Genomic DNA, 8,438 nt, shown 5'->3' with positions numbered 1-8,438 from the left:
ACACCTGCGTGTGACAACCTTCAATAGCCTGTCTTCTTCTACGTGGCAGGGCAGTAGACTGCTGCCCCCAGTCGTCACCTCTAGTCTCATCCCTGAGAAAATGGTCATTTTTTTTCTCCGTTATTGACACTGTCCCTCAACTAGGGAAACTTTTTGTTCACAAGATTTGTTATTGGGTTCCACTTGTTACCTGCAAGTATCAACAGAACACCCATTGTCTCGAAGGAATAGAAGGAATCCCTTTACATCACCTCTAAATGCTTACACTTCCCTAGAACAGGCAGCTTTTTGCTCAGACCCCTTACATTTTTCCTTTTTTAAAATCCTCATCCGAGGAGAGAGAGAGAGAGAGAGAGAGAGAGAGAGAGAGAGAGAGAGAGAGAAGAGAGAGAGAGAGAGAGATGTGGGAGAGAAACATCGATACATCGATTCATGGCCTCCTGTGGGCATCCTGACCGGGAATTGAACCTGCAACCTTTCGGTGTACGGGATGATGCACCAACCAATTGAGCCACCCAGCCAAGACATTAAAAACATTTCTTTTCTCACTGTTGAATATTATTGGAGTTTGGTTTGTTGCAGGCATTTTCTGGAATATTCGTGTTTCTTACATTTGTGGTAAATACCCATTGTTTGAAATCAAGCAGAAAGAGGTCAAGAAAAACCACCAGGAGCCTTAAGCAAAGAGTGGCGATGCCACTGATGACCATGATAGGGTGCCTAAAATAGGGTGAATTCTCGTTTGGCACCATGATTGTTACACACCAGAAAAGACGGGCTCGCTGTGATTCCAGCCCTCCAAAATTCTGGGCTGATAGGTTAGAGAAGAAAAACGGTTCAGCCTACAAACCAATTCAGTCAGAAAAGCATAAGGTAAGAGTCAGCAAGACCTACATGCCCGAGGTCACTGTGCCTCAGTTTCCTCATCCTTGAAATAAGAAAGATGTCTATCACAGCACAGCGATGAACATAGTAAGTAGTCAGTAAATATCCTATTAAACCTTGAGTCAAGACGCTATACAATTGCTCTCGTAACTTGGAAAGGGGCCGTTTGAATTGGAGAGCAGACTGCACTGCAGACTATGAACCTCACCGCCTTTCTTAGACATTGTTTTCCTAGATGAATTCCTCTGATTCTTAACATGCCTGGGATTTTTGTTGCTGTTGTCGTTAACCAGATACTTAGAGTTTAGTGACAATAAAACCAAGGACAGTGACAGACAGTACGATACACCTGGAGACTTTCAGTTATTTTATTTGTGACTTTAAATGTACGTCTTCATAGAATGCCCTTGGTGAAACTAAACAAAACAAAAAAAATCAATCCCCACCGTCACTTGATAATACTAGACTGTTTTCTTGGACCTGAATTTTACAACTGTTGGATCGATTGAATTCTGAAATTAATTTGGCAGAAGATGGGTCTATATCAGGATGCTCTTTTGAAAAATTCTAATGATATAAAACACATTTGTATATTTGTTATTCAGTTGGTAGTATTTGCAGGCCCATTCACTACATTTTTATGTGATTCAAAATCTCTGGTAGAGTTTCTGATTTGGGTTATAATCTTTCGATATGCTTCTTTTGTGGTAAAACTAATCCATTTGAAATGATCTTATTTATTTTATGTAAATTGTTTGCAAAGGAAAAATTGCCCCTACTAATGGCTAGAATAGATGGACAATTCTGTTTTGAATCTCAATTGGTCAGCAGGTAAAATTCACTTCCAATACTGCAGCAGTTCTTGTCTGATTATGGCTTTTAAGCCTAACGGGCATTTCAGCCTGTTTTGATCTCCAACTGCAAGCGAATCAAAGCTTTGGCTAATTTAGTTCCAAGTTATTAGACTGTAAGTTCTAGAGTGCTTCAAGGCCACGCTGTTTCATGTAAGACATGGGGTTTCATAGCTATTCTTTTTCCCGTTTTAGTTACGGGTGCGGGGAAGCTCTGGTAAGGAGCCCAGAGCCTGGTTAGATTGTCTTTCTTCTTGCGTGAGCTTTGGTAAACTGCATCTTTCAAGAAATGGGCCGACTTTATCTAAGTTATCAAACGGATGAGCATAGAGTTCCTAGTCTTCCGGTACCGCCCTTTTCATGTCCTTGTGCTGTGTCGTGATGTCCCTCCAACGCCATTTTGGTTCAGCTCACTTTTCTCTCCCAGTACGTTTAATGGGTGTCCTTGTTTCCTGCGGTCAGCTGGCATTTGCTCCCACCTCGTTCTGCTCGTTCGTGCCCTCTGACCAGCTCGTCCCCAGGTTGGCTCTGCATTAGAGCCGCACCTGCTACCACCTGCTGCCCCTTGGGTGGCTGTCTAATCTCTTCCGTTAGATTATAAAGCGGTCTCGCTTGGGGACCAACTCTATCTCGTCACCTCCCACCGTGTATGCCTCCTGTATACGTAATTGCCAATGAGAAGGCACAGAAGCTGTTACAGGCGGGTCTGGAAAGAGAGCTAACGGTTTTTCCAGTTATCGAGACTCAGCTGAACTCTGTTACCTGGAACTCGGCCAGAGTTCTGTTTAATACTCTTGATGATAATGAGTGTTTACCGTGATTACCCCAGGGCCGCACAAAACCTTGAACTGTCTTCTGAGTCATTGAAAGGAAGATCATATTTAAGATGTTTGTTTCTGGTTGACAGATTCATTATATGTCTCAACATGGATTATTCATTTTGAAAGAGCTAAAATACAATACAAATCATTTGATGATTAGTTTGTTCGACAAATAATGAGCACGCACTGAATATGTGCAAGCTAACAGAGTTTTTACCTGGGACCTTCTACTCTACTCAGTTCCTGTATATTTGAAATGCCTTGCACCTCAGTTGTGCTAGAAAATGCTTTGCTGTAATTGACACACAGTGTGATTGACATTGAATCAATTTTTAAATAAACATTGAGCAAAATATGGCTCTCTAAAAGAGTATATTTTATAGAGCAATTACTAAAAAGTTACCTATGAAACAATGGCCCTGGCTGGTTTGGCTCAGTGGATTGAGCGTCGGCCTGCGAGCTAAGTGTCGCTGGTTCGATCTTCCAGTCAGGGCACATCAGAGAAGGAAAACTCTGACTCCAAAAAACCTCCGCTGCCTTGCGGCATACCTCTTCAGGGGAAAGGCTAAGGGAGTAAACCCCGACAGAAAATCCGGAGCCGGAGTCCCTAAGGCGGTTTGACGTTGTAGTCAACACCGGCAACTCCTGCGGCGCACCTGAAGCCAAGCTGTATTGACTCCGTCTTTCCCTTGGACCCTTCAGCTGCGAAGAGAGGGGGGGTCTGCTGCATGGGCAACAGCAGACCCTCCATATCACCCTGCCCAGGCTCTGTAGCTTCAGCTTCACTGGAGAGGACACTCCAGCATCATCGCAAGATGTCGATTCAACACGGGAGGAGACAGATACCATGTCACTCCCGAGTCGGACTGCACAGCCATTCTCGGCGGTGCAGATAGACTCTTAAGAAGCTACACCATCGTCTCTCGAGACGGACGGCTGCCGCCGCCGACGACGACCTATGAAACAAAGTTCTATTAGTCAAATCAAGTTCTTACCCATGCCTTTGAAGGCATCCTGGGGCAGGTTGGCCACCTGACCTCCTTCGGTTTGTGCTTCTGGACCGGAGTCATGGTACGTCCATGGCTCTTCCCCACGGGTGCTCAGCCCACGGTCGACGCAATCCTAGAAATGTCGATTCTGACCGGATGCTTGACATCACGGATCTTAAGCCTGTTTGCACATTGGAATCACCTGGAGAGTTTTCTAAACCGTGGGTCCCGTTTGCAGAGCTTCTGGCTTAAAGCGGTCTGAAATGTCCCTGCATCTCTTCCATTGTTCCGGGGCCCCTGGGCGCCCTGCCAGCCTCTCCCTGGTGGCCCTGGCCCCTGGCGTCCAGCCACATCTCCTTCTGCAGCCCAGAGGATGCAGTGGGTCCCTGCTGTTGCTACGGAGCTTCCTCACCGTCCCCTCCTGGGTCCTCAGCAATTCCACTGCCCCTGTAAGCAATTCTCTGCATAACATCGTCAAGTCTCCAAGTCCTACTTTTCCTCGCTCGGGTCCTCATGGGACAGCGATGATAGCGAGACATACAGGGTGTCCCTGGACAGCCACCCCCAGTCCTGGTAGGTGGGGGTGCTGGGAGGGCAGACGTGGCTCCAACAAGTGGAAACGGGGAGCGGGAAGGACACGAGGTGGGGCACCATTTCCAGAGATCACTTGCTGGCAGTGAGACCCCTGCATGTATTCTTCAGCATAAGTCTCCTGAGAGAATTTAATAAAATATTCTAACTTTATCGTTTTTTGGATGATTTCACTTCCTCGTAATAGGTCACACATTTTGTAAAGTCCATCAGGGAACAAAATCAATGTTTTTACACGATTTCTGTCGGGTGGTATATCGGTCTGATTAACCAGCCCTGGCTCGCCTTCCAGTCCACCCTGGAAAGCGGAAGAAAACTCAACACGAGTTTATTCTTAAATGTCGGCTGTTGGCCGACGCTGCTGATTCCTGACCAGACTGGAGGTAGGTTTACCAAGGCTCGTCCCAGTGAAAAAAAGAAATCTGTTTCAGTGACGCCTGCTCTGCATCTTGCGGGTGGACGAGGAGCAGCTCTGTTCTCTGTTACGTAGGGGTGTCGCCCGGTGGCGCTCTGCTGACATTGGCCCCGGAAACGAGAGGACGCAACGCCAGCACCAACCCCCTGCTGGGTTTTCCCCTCTTCTTCTATGAGCTCTCCGAAGACTTATCATCTCTCCATGGTTCGGTTAACTGGCCTTTAAAGCAAACGATTCTTTTCATGACCTTTGGCAGGGATCTTTGAACAGAAATTCAGCCCTCTCAGAGCTAAGTGGGTGCTGGGACAGATCTAGTCCAGACCGAGTGGGGCTCCCTCCTTTCTCTTCGTTGGGAGTGAACCCCGATGCCTTCACACCGAACGGGTATCACACTCTCCCCGTCCTGTCCTGTAGAGCAGCCCGAGTAACCGGAGCTGAGCTTTTGTGTGTGTGTGAGAAACAGAAAAAGATCACTGGGCCACTTCGGATCCACACTAATGTGGATGCTGGGGGTTCTAGATGGAACGCATAAGAACAAACCTTTCTAGCTTATCCTCAAAAAGAAAAAGAAAAAGAAACAAAGGAAAAAAGTCAGCCTTGGGGAAGGTTCAAGTTTCTCAGAAACTATGCCTGCCATGCTGCTGAGAGCTGTTCTATCTCTGCAGAGACGGGCAATGATGGGAAAGAAACTTCTGGAAGAATGGCCACATGGGACAGTGACAAAAGGCTCCCTGGTGGATTTTGCCACTTAGCATGACGCCCGCCTCAATTTAAGTTTCAGGGGAGTCGTGCCAACACGGAAAAGGGCTAGCATGATTTTAATTTGCGTCAGGTTACTCTGAGCGTCATTGGGAACCGCTGGGATTTCCAGGCTGTGGTTACGAAATAGTCAGTCCTTCGTAGCTCTCAAATGCTCACTCCTGGGGACTGTCCCTTAATTTATGAGCTCTTGTTTTAGAGTGAGTCCAATATGGCTGGAAGGAGGAATTCTTTAAAACTATTTGTGCCCTCTCACGGCTAATCCCTGCCCCAGTCTCAGCCCTTAGCCTAACCCGCAGGGGACAAGAGAAAAAGGAAAATAGGAACAGGAACTCGAATCACACCACAAGGGTCAAGAATTGCATTTTACCGATTAAGAAGGATGTGCAGAAATGCAGTGATAACGAAAGTTACACTGGCGTATTTAATTCCAAAGTAAACACATACTTTACAAATTCGAAAGTCAAAATCATCCCTACTCACAAGATCCTCATTTCTCCCAGGAACCAAAGGGACAGTAGCTTCAGCTTGGTTCTTTCTGCTTCATCATCCCAAGCTACGGGAGCGGGCCGGCTCTGACCGGAGAAGGGCTCCCTTCCATTGAAAGGTCACAGGCTTTATCGGGTTTGTACCTGAGCTTCTACACATGCGATTTCCGCAATCCTCCTTGATTGCCCCCTCGGGGAGGGGGGAACCACAGTGCTAATTATGAGCAGGTGTCACCGGGAGGCTCAGAAATCAGGATGCTGACTGATGACAGCCGTGGTGTCTCCAGGTTTCCTGGTCTACCCCCGGCCTCACTTCCTGCACGTGAAGATGTCCCCTCATGCCCAGAGCGGGGGCTGACTCATGCAGTACGAGAAATATGTAAAGAAACAGGTGGGTTTGGGAGGCGTGGGCAGGAAAGTCTGCAGAGGAAATAATGCCCAGACAGGGTTCTGAGGAACAGAGGTATCATGTGATCGACGAGACGGAGAACCGGCCCATGCCAAGTCACGGCGTGTGCAACTGTGGGCTGGTGTTGTCGGAACACTAGCGTGTGGTCCGAGGAGGCAGGAATGGCACGGCTGACGTGAACTCACGCACCGACTCCCAGCTCCGGTCGCTGGTCACTCCCGTGAGTTTCAGGCCCGGGCGTCCAGCTGGCCGCTGGGCATCACCAGCTGGTGGTTCGCAGCCATTGCAGACGCTACATGGTCCAGCTCAAGTGACCATGCCCCACCCCCACCCCGCCCCCGCCATCCCTCCTGGGTTCCTCCCCAGCCTGCTGCCCACCTGAAAGCTGCCCCGCCTCCTCCTTTCTCTCCGTCAGTGATAGGACTCAGCACCCACACGCACTGTTTTTCACGCTAGACAACCCGGAGTCACCCGTGGGGAAGAGCCGTGGACGTACCATGACTCCGGTCCAGAAGCACAAACCAAAGGAGGTCAGGTGGCCAACCTGCCCCAGGATACCTTCAAAGGCATGTTTACGACCTTGATCCGTATCTCTCCACTGTTCCGCTATCAGCGAAGACACACAGTTGAATAAAATTCTAGCTGCGCAGCGTCTTTATAAACCTCTCCACTTCTTTCCCACCGATGTTTTCCACCGGGACTGTTACTCCAGCCTTCTCACCGGACGGGTCCGCTACCCCCACCCCCTCCATCCCCAGCTCGGCCGTGGTTCCCGGTGCTGGCCAGGCTGGAGCTGGGGGAGGGGGCAAAGTGGCCGCCCTGCCTGTGCTGGTTAGGGACCGCTCTCCTTGGGGAGTAGGGGCTCCAGGTTCAGAGATTTCTCTCCCCCAAGGCCGGCCTGCTTCCTGCGATAGGCCCTGGACCTTAGAGCTAGAGAGGGAGTCTTTGTCGCTGATCTGGTGTTTGTCTTTGGGGAATCTCACCTGTCACTCATCTCCCCAGAAGCATGTTCTGGAAAGGAAAGGAAAGGAAAGGCAAGGCAAGGCAAGGCAGGCTGGTTAAAAATCTTAAAAAAAAAAAAAAAAAAAAAAAAAAGCCCTGGCCGGTGTGGCTCAGCGGATGGAGTGCCAAGCCTGTGACCCAAAGGGTCGCTGGTTCGGTTCCCAGTCAGGGCACAGGCCTGGGTTGCGGGCCAGGTCCCCAGCTGGGGGCGTGCGAGAGGCAACCACACAGTGATGTTCCTCCTTCTCTTTCTTCCTCCTTCCCCTCCCTAAAAATAAAAAATAAAAATAAAAATCTTTTAAGAAAGAAGAAAGGCAGGCTTTCATGGGTTCATGTCAGCTCAGAAGGGCAGCGGTATCGTTGTCTATTTCTGTCTATGGAGAAAGCAGAGAGGAGAGGGAGACGGGCAAAGATGGGGGTGTCTTCATACGCCGCTCCTGTGCTCAGGGGCCTAGTAACACGCCCATCATAAGTCTCTGCCCTCAAAATCCCTGCTTCTGGGCTCTGACTGGCTCATTCAATAAAGTCCAAATTCCTGGCTGGGGCTAAAACATTCCCGGTTTTACCTCCTGCCCTGACCCCTCCCAGCGACCCTCCGACCCTCTGACCGAGCCACACCGGCTTTCTCCCGAGGCCGCTGGATGAAAATGAAATGTAGCTCCAGTTCACCGACTCTTCAATAAAAATACTACACACCTGTCTGCGTAACTTCTGGATTTAAGGACAACAAAATGCAAAATGAATCCGTCCCCATCACTTTAATGCCTTCGGCAGCGGTCGAGGCCCACGGACTGTGAGTGTCTGTCGCTAAGGACACCCCGAGAGCTGGGAGAAGTGCGAGGCACTGACAGCAGAGTCAAGCCCCCGGACAGCGGTCCTAGACAGAAGGCTCCCTCACGAAGCAGGTGGTCTACTCACAGGATGAAGCATGAACATTAAGGTGTGTTTTATAGAAAATAGGAAATATTTAATGTATATAAATTTATTTGCCGTGGCAATTATTCTTTTTTTACAATTGATGAGCGATACCAACAATTGAGGTAAAAATATACATGAGGTATAAATATAATATTTAAATGCAATATATTTTATTTCCATTGGCAAAATAGCAATGAATAAAATACTGTGGCGTTTGACCAGCAAGCTTGATGCCTCTTTCCCTCCATTTACTTTGTTTTTATAGATGTACTGACTGTGTCGTTATACAGAAGTGATGTCGTTAGTATGT

Source organism: Furipterus horrens, unplaced genomic scaffold (assembly GCF_987537825.1).
Source record: "Furipterus horrens unplaced genomic scaffold, mFurHor1.1.pri manual_scaffold_12, whole genome shotgun sequence".
Taxonomy (NCBI): domain Eukaryota; kingdom Metazoa; phylum Chordata; class Mammalia; order Chiroptera; family Furipteridae; genus Furipterus; species Furipterus horrens.
Note: the sequence above shows the minus strand (reverse complement) of the source record.